The sequence below is a fragment of the Somniosus microcephalus genome, chromosome 8 (genome assembly GCF_052327205.1).
Source record: "Somniosus microcephalus isolate GS21.2 chromosome 8, FLI_Smic_1.0, whole genome shotgun sequence".
Taxonomy (NCBI): Eukaryota; Metazoa; Chordata; class Chondrichthyes; order Squaliformes; family Somniosidae; genus Somniosus; species Somniosus microcephalus.
In genome coordinates, this window is record NC_140994.1 from 96,414,010 (window position 1) to 96,425,950 (window position 11,941).

Genomic DNA, 11,941 nt, shown 5'->3' on the forward strand with positions numbered 1-11,941 from the left:
TTGTCACAGGCACAAAGGATGTCATTTGTTTCTTTGATAAGAGCTGTTTCGGTACTGTGGCGGAGCGGAAACCTGATTGGAGAGATTCAAACATGGAATTGTGGGAAAGGTGGGCATGGATTTGGGAGGCGACAACATGTTCAAGGACCTTGGAGAAGAAAGGGAGGTTGGAGATGGGGTGCTAATTTCCAAGGACAGAGGGTGCAAGAGGGGTTTTTGAGGAGAGGGATGATGACGGCAGATTTGAAGGAGAGGGGGACAGTACCTGAGGAGAGTGAACCATAAACCATATCAGCTAACATGGGATCCAGGAAAGGAAGTGTGTGTGCGTGTGCACGTGCGTGTGCGGGTCTGTGTGTATAGGTGTCTGTGTGAGTGGATGTGTGTGGAGGGGTGGGTGTGTGGGGGGCTGCCAGTCAGGGAGAGACAGATTTATCAGGTTATTCATCACAATGGGGATTGAGAACAAACAGCTGCCTGTCTGTCTGGGGAGCCCCCACCCTGCCCCAAACTGAGAGGATCCCCAGCCCATTAAGATCAGCTCAGTGCCTCCATTGGCTGTCCTTGTAAGGGGGGGGGGGTCAATAGACCTTGCTCAAATGTGAGTTAACTTCAGGGTTCACACTACATCCAATGCCCTCCTCCCCCCTCATCCCCAGGCCCTCTTTCCCCCCCCCCCCCCCCCCCCCCGTTCCCAGGGCCTCCTCCCCCCTCCTCCCCGGGCCTCCTCATCCCCATGCCTTACCCTCCCCCCCAGCCCTCATCCCCCCGATCCCTCATCCCCAGACCCTCCCCTCCCCCCTTTCACCCTCAGGCCCAAGTATGTAAAAAGGAAGAGTGTAGCAAAAGTAAGTGTTGGTCCCTTAGAGGCTGAGACAGGAGAAATTATAATGGGGAATAAGGAAATGGCAGAGACTTTAAACAAATATTTTGCATCTGTCTTCACAGTAGAAGACACAAAAAGTATGCCAAAAATAGGGGGGAGCCAAGGGGCTAATAGAGTGAGGAACTCAAAGTAATTAATATCAGTAGAGAAAAAGTACTTGAGAAACTAATGGGACTAAAAGCCAACAAATCCCCTGGACCTGATGGCCTACATCCTAGGGTTCTAAAAGAGGTGGATGCATTGGTTTTGATCTTCCAAAATTCCTTAGATTCAGGAACGGTCCCAATGGATTGGAAGGTAGCAAATGTAACACCACTATTCAAGGAAGGAGGGAGAGAGAAAACAGGGAACTACAGGCCAGTTAGCCTGACGTTGGGGTAAATACTGGAATCCATTATTAAGGAAGTGGTAACAGGGCACTTAGAAAAATATGATTAGGCTGAGTTAACATATTTTATGAAGGGAAAATTGTGTTTAACAAATTTATTAAGAGTTTTTTGAGGATGTAACTAACAGGGTAGATAAAGGGGAACCAGTGGATGTAGTATATTTGGATTTCCAAAAGGCATTCAATAAGGTGCCACATAAAAGGTTGCTACACAAGATAAGGGCTCATGGGGTTGGGGGTAATATATTAGCATGGATAGAGGATTGGTTAACGGACAGAAAATAGAGAGCAGTGATACATGGGTCATTTTCAGCTTGGCAGACTAACTAATGGGGTGCCGCAAGGATCAGTGCTTGGGCCTCAGCTATTTACAATTTCTATTAATGACTTGGATGAAGGGACCGAGTGTAATGTATCCAAGTTTGCTGATGATACAAAGCTAGGTGGGACAGTAAGCTGTGAGAAGAACACAGAGTCTGCAAAGGGATATAGATAGACTAAGTGAGTGGGCAGTAAGGTGGCAGATGGAGTATAATGTGGGGAAATGTGAGGTTATTCAATTTGGTAGGAAGAATAGGAAAAGAGAATATTTTTTAAATGGTAACAAACTATTAAATGTTGGTGTTCAGAGACACTTAGGTGTCCTCGTACAGGAAACACAGAATTAGCATGCAGGTACAGCAAGCAATTAGGAAGGCAAATGGCATGTTGGTCTTTATTGCAAGGGGGTTGGAGTACAAGAGTAAGGAAGTCTTGCTACAATTGTACAGGACCTTGGTGAGACCACACCTGAAGTACTGTGCACAGTTTTGGTCTCCTTATCTGAGGAAGGATATACTTGCCTTGGAGGCAGTGCAACGAAGGTTCACTAGATTGATTCCTGGGATGAGAGGGTTGTCCTGTGAGGAGAGCTTGAGCAGATTGGGTCTAAACTCTCTGGAGTTTAGAAGAATGAGAGGGGATCTCATTGAAACATATAAGATTCTGAGGGGGCTTGACAGGGTAGATGCTGAGAGGATGTTTCCCCTGGCTGGAAAGTCTAGAACTAGGGGGGCATAGTCTCAGTTTAAGGGGTCAGCCATTTATGACCAAGATGAGGAGTTTCTTCACTGAGGGTTGTGAACCTTTGGAATCCTCTGCCCCAGAGGGCTGTGGATGCTGAGTCTGAGTATATTCAAGGCTGAGATAGATAGATTTTTGGACTCTAGGGGAATCAAGTAATATGGAGATCGGGCGGGAAAGTGGTGTTGAGGTCGATGATCAGCCATTGAATGGCGGAACAGGCTCAAAGAGCCATATGACCTACTCCTGCTCCTAATTCTTGCGTTCTCCTCCCCCGCTCTCATCCCCAGGTGCCAATCGCTGGCCAGTGCACCCAGTACGAGTCCAAACCGACCAGGCGAATGGCCTGGGAACCCCCGGCCCGGGGAGGGGTCCGGGAATGGCCCGGCCCGGGGAGGGGCCTGGGGAGCGGCGCGGCCCAGCCCGGGGAACGGCCCGGCCCAGGGAGGGGCCTGGGAACCCGGGGAATGGCCCGGCCCGGCCCGGGGGAGAGTTCTGTTTTTCCCCGCTTCCCCTCACCCTATGCTGCAATGTGGCGATTGGCTCACAGTCCAAACTTTCCAGGTTATTGCAATAAAGAGCAAGGGTGTTAGGACTTTGATTGTTTTGGAAGAGTTTTAGTATTGGCAATAAATCAGTTATTTTCTACTACTTCTGTTGATTGGTCCATTTTGCTCCAGTCACTTTGGTTTCGGCTGAAACCATACGGTCAGTCTGTTTATTTTCCTCCGGTTTGAATGAGCTCAGGTGTGCAGGAGCAGCCCGCACTGCTAACAGGGTTCATGGTTCACCCTGGGCACTCCTGCACACCTTGCGTACAAGGCCCAGTTTCTGAGACTTGCCCATGTAGTCTGACTGGTGCGTTGTGAACAGATAGACAGTATATGGGCAGAGCGCCAGACTCGGTGCAATTAGCCACAGTTCCAAAGATTACAAAACACAGAGGGCCTGAAATTTGGCTCCTTCGCGCTGGCTGTTGAGGCCGGTTTTGTGGAAAAAATGGCATCCACCTCACTTCTGCCCACTATATTGGTGAGGGCAAAAAAAGAGGCTTGTTTAGCTTCGTCAGTCAAATAAGCGCCTAACGCCTGCTTCTGGTCCCTCTTGCAAATTTGGCTTGCGCCTGAGGCAGCCAACGATGATTACTCCCGGGAAAACAAACGTTAAACTGCGCCGAATGAATAAAAGGTAAGTACTGACCATTATCATCTCCAACCTCAGTCCTGCCCCCTCCACCACCGCCCCCCCCCCCCCCCCATCCTGCCCGCTCCCCTTCCCCCTCCGGGCCCCTCCCCATCCTGGCCCCTGCCCCCCCCTCCTCCCCCTGTTCCTCCCCCACCCCACCCGGATTTCTGGACCCGCCCCTCCCCCCCCGATCCTGCCCCCTCCCCCCCCGATCCTTCCCCCCCTCCCCCCCCCCATCCTGCCCCCTCTTCCCCCCTCCCTCCTGATCCTGCCCCCTCTTCAGCCTCCCCCCACTCCCCTTCAAGCCCTCCCCCCCCCCCCCCCCCTCCAATCCTGCTCCCTCTCCCCCCCTCCCTCCCTCCCTCCCTCTCTTCCCATGGCCCCGGCCCCCCTCTTCCCCCCGGCCCCGGCCCCCCTCTTCCCCCCGGCCCTGGCCCCTCTCTTCCCCCGGCCCCTCTCTTCCCCCGGCCCTGGCCCCTCTCCCTCGCAACCCCCCCAGCCCCCTCCTGGTGCTGTGCTGAACTCCACAATAATGATAATCAGCGGACAGCTCCAAGTTCCGGTGCTGCCTGTGATTATTTTAGGTACGTGAACAAACCTCGCCCCTGATGCCACCCGACCATTTATGGGCTTTATTGGCTTTCCAGCCCAAAGCCGCCTCTTCACTGTCATAAAACATGATGTTGATTTGACTTTTATTTCTTCTGCCTGTAGGAGGCTGCTGAGATCTCCTCTCTCAGACCCCAGCTCGATGAGCTAGGCGTTCCGCTTTATGGGGTCATCAAAGAAAACATTAATAATGAATTAAAGAACTTTCAGCCCTTTTTCAAAGGAGAGATCTTTCTAGATGTAGAGGTATGTACTGAGTCCTGGAGTTTGAGTGTCAGAATGTGGGCATTTATCCCACAGGTGGGGGGGAGGCTGTTTGTGTTGGCGAGTAATGGGGGCAAGAAATCATTGTAATTTAAGAACTGAATAATAATGAGCCTGGTGGAGTGCTCGGTGATCGGTTAATAACTCTGAATCCAGCAGCAGCAGTTCACCCCCTGCTCCCCCAGTCAGTCTCTCACTGTCCAAATTGCTCTCAATCTCTAGATGCGGTTCTATGGGCCTAAGCCACGCACGATGGGACTGATGTGGCTTTATGCGTCTTGGAGTTTGGAAAAACTTTGTGCGAGCCTGGCAGAAGGGATTCAGCGGGAACACAGACGGAGAAGGATTCATCCTGGGAGGAGTGTTTGTCATCGGAGCTGGACAGCAGGTAACGAAATGGATCGGATCATCGGATTGAACGGGTGGGGACAGGTCGGGACAAGAAGGAACTCACTGATGTCCAGTTCAGGTTCTGCCTGAACCACTCGGCTCCAATGTTCGGTTCCTTTAGCAATGGATCAGATAATCGGATTGAATGTGGGGGGTCAGGTGGGGGGCACAGGTGGGGTGTGGGGGGTTCAGGTGGGGGGCACAGGTGGGTCGTGGGGGGGTCAGGTGGGGCGTGGGGGGCAGGTGGGGACAAGGAGAAGGAACTCACCGATGCTCAGTTCAGGTTCTGCCTGATCCACTCGGCTCCAATGTTCGGTTCCTTTAGCAATTCCTCAGGTAATGAAGCAGCCCTTTCCAACCTGTAACAGGTAGGCTTGGGCAGTTAAGTGGCAGGCATGGGCAGTTAAGTGGCAGGCAATGACCAACTCCAACAATAGAAACCCAGTCACCTCCCCTTAACCGGCAATGGCATTTCCATCGCCGAATCCCCCACCACCCATCTTGGGCGTCATCACTGAACTGAACCAGCCCTATCAGCACTGTGACTACAAGAGCGGGTCAGAGGCTGGGTAATCTGTGATGAGCGGCTCACCTCCTGACCCCCAGGACTCGTCATTAGTCAATACTCACTCGTCTGGATGGTGCAGCCACAACAACACAAGATGCTCGACACCATCCACGACAGAGCTGTCACTGGACTCTATATCCATCTCTCCATCACTGGTGCTCTGTGGCTGCAGTGTGTACTATCTACAGGATGCATTGCACCAAGTTGCCAAGATTACTTTACATAGAATTTTACAACACAGAAACAGGCCATTGGGCCCAACAGGTCTATGCCGGCGTTTATGCTCCTCACGCGTCTCCTCTCATCTCATTTCATCTCACCGGATCAGCATACCTATTCTTTTCTCCCCCATGTGTTTATCTAGCTTCCCCTTACTTTAACTGCACCTCCCTCCCCTGCATCGACCCCACTGAGAACAAAAGCAGCAATGTTGTGGAAACATCCATCACCTCCAAGTTCCCTCCAGCTCGCACACCATCCTAGCAATATTGCCATTCCTTCATTGTCGCTGGGTCAAAATACCACAATTCCCTCCCCAGCACCAACATGAGGGTATCATGACCACAAGGACTGCAGCGGCTCTGGAAGGTGCACCACCACCTCAGGGCAGCTGGGATGGCCATTCAGTGCTGGCCTTGCCAGCAAGGCCCAGATCCTGGAGGTAGCTGTTTTCACAGGCTTTCAATGTCCGCAACTTTGGTATCAGCTTTGAATAAAGCGATGCGAATATTTTAGATGTTGCAACTGGTCAGCAGGGATTCTGCGAGCTGCCTTTCTGTAGTTTCCGTCAGGAAATGCTTTATTTCCCACACTTCAGTCCTGGAGACATTACCGGGGCCTCATTATGGGTAGTCTCCTCCGATCTCCCCTCATGACCTCTCACACCTCATCTTGTCCATGAGATCCACTTCCTGCTCCCCCGACCCTATTCCCACCAAACTGCTGACCACCCAACTTCCTTTTCTGGCTCCCGTGTTAGCTGACATTGTTAACGGTTTCTCACTCCTTGGGTACTGTCCCCCTCTCCCTCAAATCTGCTATCATCACCCCCCTCCTCAAAAAAACAAACCTGACCCCTCCGTCCTTGCAAACTACCGCCCCATCTTCAGCTCCTTTTCCTCTCAAGTCCTTGAACTTCTTGTCGCCTCCAAAATCCGTGCCCATGTTTCCCGCAATTCCATGTTTGAATCCCTCCAATCAGGTTTCCACCCTTGCCACAGTACTGAAACGGCTCTCCTCAAAGTCACAAATGACATTCTTTGTGGCTGTGACAAAGGTAAACTATCCCTCCTCGTCCTTCTTGACTTGTCTGCAGCCTTTGACATGGTTGACCACTCCATCCTTCAACGCCTCTCCACTCGTCCAGCTGGGTGGAACTGCACTCGCCTGGTTCCATTCTTTATCTATCTAATCGTAGCCAGAGAATCACCTGCTTAGGCTCTAAGCTCTGGAATACCTGGCCTAAACATCTCCGCCTCTCTACCTCTCTTTCCTCCTTTAAGATGCTCCTTAAAACCTACCTCTTTGACCAAGCTTTTGGTCATCTACCCATATGTCTCCTTATGTGGCTTGGTGTCAAATTTTTTGTCTTAATACTCCTGTGAAGCGCCTTGGGAAGTTTTACTACGTTAAAGGTGCTATATAAATACAAGTTGTTGTTGTCCCATATATGTCCTTTGCGTGCAGGCAAAACAGGAGCAAGAAGAGCAAATCACAGAGGCACACACGAAACTAAACTTTCGCCCCGCTCTCTCCCTATAACCCTGTATCAATATCAAACTAATCCCACTGCCCTGCTCTCTCCCCATAATCCTGTATCAATCCCAAACTAATTCCACTGCCCCACTCTCTCTGCATAGCCCTGTATCAATCCCAAACTAATCCCACTGCCCCACTCTCTCCCCATATCCCTGTATTAATCCCAAACAAAACCCACAGGCCTGCTCTCTCCCCCATAGCCCTGCATCAATCCTAAACTAATTCCACTGCCCCACTCTCTCTGCATAGCCCTGTATCAATACCAAACTAATCCCACTGCCCCCGCTCTCCACATAGCCCTGTATTAATTGCGAACTAATCCTACTGCCCCCGCTCTCTCCCCATAGCCCTGTATCAATCCAAAACTAATCCCACTGCCCCACTCTCTCTCCATAGCCCTGTATCAATCTCAAAAAATCCCACTGCCCCGCTCTCTCACCACAGCCCTGTATCAATCCCAAACTAATCCCATTGCCCCGCTCTCTCTCCATAGCCCTGTATCAATTCCAAACTAATCCCACTGCTCCGCTCTCTCCACATAGCCCTGTATCAATCCCAAATGAATCCCACTGCCCTGCTCTCTCTCCATAGCCCTGCATCAATCCCAAACTAATCCCACTGCCCCACTCTCTCTGCATAGCCCTGTAGCAATCCCAAACTAATCCCACTGCCCCTGCTCTCTCTCCATAGCCCTGCATCAATCCCAAAACTAATCCCACTGCCCCACTCTTTCTGCATAGCCCTGTATCAATACCAAACTAATCCCACTGCCCCGCTCTCCACATAGCCCTGTATTAATTGCGAACTAATCCCACTGCCCCACTCTCTCTGCATAGCCCTGTATTAATCCCCAAACTAATCCACTGCCCTGCTCTCCTCCCCATGACCCTGTATTAATCCCAAACTAAGCATAATTTGACACCAAGCCACATAAGAAGATCTTAGGGCAGCTGAAAGAGGTATTTTTTAATGAGCATCATATAGGAGGAGAGAGAGGTAGAGAGGTGGAGATGTTTAGGGAGGGAATTCCAGAGCTTAGGGCCAAGGCAGCTGAAGGCATAGCCACCAGTGGTGGAGCGATTAATATCAGGGATGCGCAAGTGGCCAGAATTGGAGGAGCACTGAGATCTCGGAGGGTTGCAGGGCTGGAGGAGATTACAGAGATCGGGAGGGACGAGACCATAGCGGGATTTGAAAACATGGATGAGAATTTTGAAATCGATGCGTTGCTTAACCGGGAGCCAATGTAGGTCAGCGAGCACGGGTGATGGGTGAATGGGACTTGGGAGTTAGGACACGAGCAGCCGAGTTTTGGATGAGCACAAGTTTACGTAGGGTGGAATGTGGGAGGCCAGCCAGGAGCGCATTACAATAGTCAACTCTAGAGATAACAAAGGCATGGATGAGGGTTTCAGCAGCAGATGAGCTGAGGTGAGCGGAGTCGGGCAGTGTTACGGAGGTGGAAATAGGTGGCCTTAGTGATGGCGTGGATATGTGGTCGAAAGCTCATCTCCGGGTCAAACGACACCATGTTTGTGAACAGCCTACTTCTTCCTCAGATAGTTGCCAGGGAGAGGAATGCAGTCAGTGGCTAGGGAAGGAAGTTTGTGGTGGGGACTGAAGACAATGGCCTCAGTCTTCGCAATATTTAGGTTGGAGGAAATTTTCTGCACATCCAGAACTGGGTGTCGGACAAAGCAGCATGATAAATCAGAGGCAGTGGAGGGGTGGAGAGAGGTGGTGGTGAGGTAGAGCTGCACGTGGTCAGCATAAATGTGGAAACTGGCGCTGTGTTTTCGAATGATATCGCCAAGGGGCAGAATGTAGATGAGAAATAGGAGTGGGCCAAGGAAAGATCTACCGGTCTCGCCCTTCTCCTCTTCCCCCCCCCCCCCCCCCCCCCGCCTTTCTCCCTTCCCTTCCCCACCCCCCCCCCTTTCCTCCCTTCCCTTCCCCCCCCTTTCTCCCTTCACCCCCCCCTTCTCCCTTCCCTTCTCCCCCCCCTTTCTCCCTTCCAGCCCCCCTTTCTCCCTTCCCTTCTCCCTTCCCTTCTCCCCCCCCTTTCTCCCTTCCCTTCTCCCCCCGCTTTCTCCCTTCCCTTCTCCCCCCGCTTTCTCCCTTCCCTTCTCCCCCCCCCCCTTTCTCCCTTCCCTTCTCCCCCCGCTTTCTCCCTTCCCTTCTCCCCCCGCTTTCTCCCTTCCCTTCTCCCCCCCCCTTTTCTCCCTTCCCTTCTCCCCCCTTTCTCCCTTCCCTTCTCCCCCCCCCTTTCTCCCCTTCCCTTCTCCCCCGCTTTCTCCCTTCCCTTCTCCCCCCGCTTTCTCCCTTCCCTTCTTCCCCCCCGCTTTCTCCCTTCCCTTCTCCCCCCGCTTTCTCCCTTCCCTTCTCCCCCCGCTTTCTCCCTTCCCTTCTCCCCCCGCTTTCTCCCTTCCCTTCTCCCCCCGCTTTCTCCCTTCCCTTCTCCCCCCGCTTTCTCCCTTCCCTTCTCCCCCCGCTTTCTCCCTTCCCTTCTCCCCCCGCTTTCTCCCTTCCCTTCTCCCCCCGCTTTCTCCCTTCCTTCTCCCCCCGCTTTCTCCCTTCCCTTCTCCCCCCCGCTTTCTCCCTTCCCTTCTCCCCCCCGCTTTCTCCCTTCCCTTCTCCCCCCGCTTTCCTCCCTTCCCTTCTCCCCCCGCTTTCTCCCTTCCCTTCTCCCCCCGCTTTCTCCCTTCCCTTCTCCCCCCGCTTTCTCCCTTCCTTCTCCCCCCGCTTTCTCCCTTCCCTTCTCCCCCCGCTTTCTCCCCTTCCCTTCTCCCCCGCTTTCTCCCTTCCCTTCTCCCCCCGCTTTCTCCTTCCCTTCTCCCCCCGCTTTCTCCCTTCCCTTCTCCCCCCGCTTTCCTCCCTTCCCTTCTCCCCCCGCTTTCTCCCTTCCCTTCTCCCCCCCGCTTTCTCCCTTCCCTTCTCCCCCGCTTTCTCCCTTCCCTTCTCCCCCCCGCTTTCTCCCTTCCTTCTCCCCCCGCTTTCTCCCTTCCCTTCTCCCCCCGCTTTCTCCCTTCCCTTCTCCCCCCGCTTTCTCCCTTCCCTTCTCCCCCCGCTTTCTCCCTTCCCTTCTCCCCCCGCTTTCTCCCTTCCCTTCTCCCCCCGCTTTCTCCCTTCCCTTCTCCCCCCGCTTTCTCCCTTCCAGTCCCCCCGCTTTCTCCCTTCCAGCCCCCCCTTTCTCCCTTCCAGCCCCCCCTTTCTCCCTTCCAGTCCCCCCGCTTTCTCCCTTCCAGCCCCCCCTTTCTCCCTTCCAGCCCCCCCTTTCTCCCTTCCAGCCCCCCCTTTCTCCCTTCCAGCCCCCCCTTTCTCCCTTCCAGCCCCCCCTTTCTCCCTTCCAGCCCCCCCTTTCTCCCTTCCAGCCCCCCCTTTCTCCCTTCCAGCCCCCCCTTTCTCCCTTCCAGCCCCCCCTTTCTCCCTTCCAGCCAACCCCTTTCTCCCTTCCAGCCCCCCCTTTCTCCCTTCCAGCCCCCCTTTCTCCCTTCCAGCCCCCCCTTTCTCCCTTCCAGCCCCCCCTTTCTCCCTTCCAGCCCCCCCTTTCTCCCTTCCAGCCCCCCCTTTCTCCCTTCCAGCCCCCCCTTTCTCCCTTCCAGCCCCCCCTTTCTCCCTTCCAGCCCCCCCTTTCTCCCTTCCAGCCCCCCCTTTCTCCCTTCCAGCCCCCCCTTTCTCCCTTCCAGCCCCCCTTTCTCCCCTTCCAGCCCCCCTTTCTCCCTTCCAGCCCCCCCTTTCTCCCTTCCAGCCCCCCCTTTCTCCCTTCCAGCCCCCCCTTTCTCCCTTCCAGCCCCCCCTTTTCTCCCTTCCAGCCCCCCCCTTTCTCCCTTCCAGCCCCCCCTTTCTCCCTTCCAGCCCCCCCTTTCTCCCTTCCAGCCCCCCCTTTCTCCCTTCCAGCCCCCCCCTTTCTCCCTTCCAGCCCCCCCTTTCTCCCTTCCAGCCCCCCCTTTCTCCTTCCAGCCCCCCTTTCCTCCCTTCCAGCCCCCCCCTTTCTCCCTTCCAGCCCCCCCTTTCTCCCTTCCAGCCCCCCCTTTCTCCCTTCCAGCCCCCCCCTTTCTCCCTTCCAGCCCCCCCTTCCCCCCCCCCCGCCCTGCGCACCGGAGCTGAGCAGCGGACCTGCGAGAGGCACAGAGTCACCGAGAGGAGAGGGAACTAGATGTAATATCTCCAAGTTTGCAGACGAATCAAAGCTGGGTGGGCGTGTGTGTTGTGAGGGGGTGTGGGGTGGGGGGCTGGTGAGGGGAGGGGGGTGAGGGGAGGGGGGGGTGCGGTGGTGAGGGGGGTGTGGCGAGGGCAGGGAGGTGGCGAGGGGGTGGGGTGGGGCGGGGGGGATTTGTGGGGTGGCGGTGATGGGGTGTGGGGGGGATTTGTGGGGTGGCGGTGAGGGGGTTTGGGGTGGATTTGTGGGGTGGCGAGGGTGTGGGGTGGCGAGGGGGGTGTGGGGTGGCGAGGGGGTGTGGGGTGGCGAGTGGGTGTGGGGTGGCGAGGGGGTGTGTTGGCGAGGGGGTGTGTGTTGGGGGGCGGGGGGGTGGTGAGGGGGTGTGGGGCTGGTGAGGGGTGTGGGGTGGGGGGGGTGGGGAGGCTGGTGAGGGGAGGGGGGGCAGGGGGGCTGGAGGTGTGTGGGGTGGGGGGCTGGTGAGGGGACGGGGGTGTGGGATGGGGGGCTGGTGAGGGGAGGGGGGTGTGGGGTGGGGGGCTGGTGAGGGGAGGGGGGCTGTGGGGTGGGGGGCTGGTGAGGGGAGGGGGGTGTGGGGCTGGTGAGGGGAGGGGGTTGTGGGGGGTCTGGTGAGGGGAGGGGGGTGTGGGGTGGGGGCCGGTGAGGGGACGGGTT

The 11,941-nt window shown here is 55.2% G+C and overlaps 1 pseudogene across 1 annotated transcript in view; it reads left to right on the forward strand.

Annotated features, from left to right (window-relative positions):
- The window catches only part of LOC147113710 (peroxiredoxin-like 2A), a 64,703-nt pseudogene extending 59,876 nt beyond the window's left edge, over nucleotides 1-4,827 (forward strand). Inside the window, exons 4-5 of the transcript XR_015079261.1 lie at nucleotides 4,236-4,376; nucleotides 4,617-4,827. The product of XR_015079261.1 is annotated as a peroxiredoxin-like 2A (transcript). The remainder of the gene's footprint in view (nucleotides 1-4,235; nucleotides 4,377-4,616) is intronic.
- Nucleotides 4,828-11,941: the final 7,114 nt, after the last annotated feature.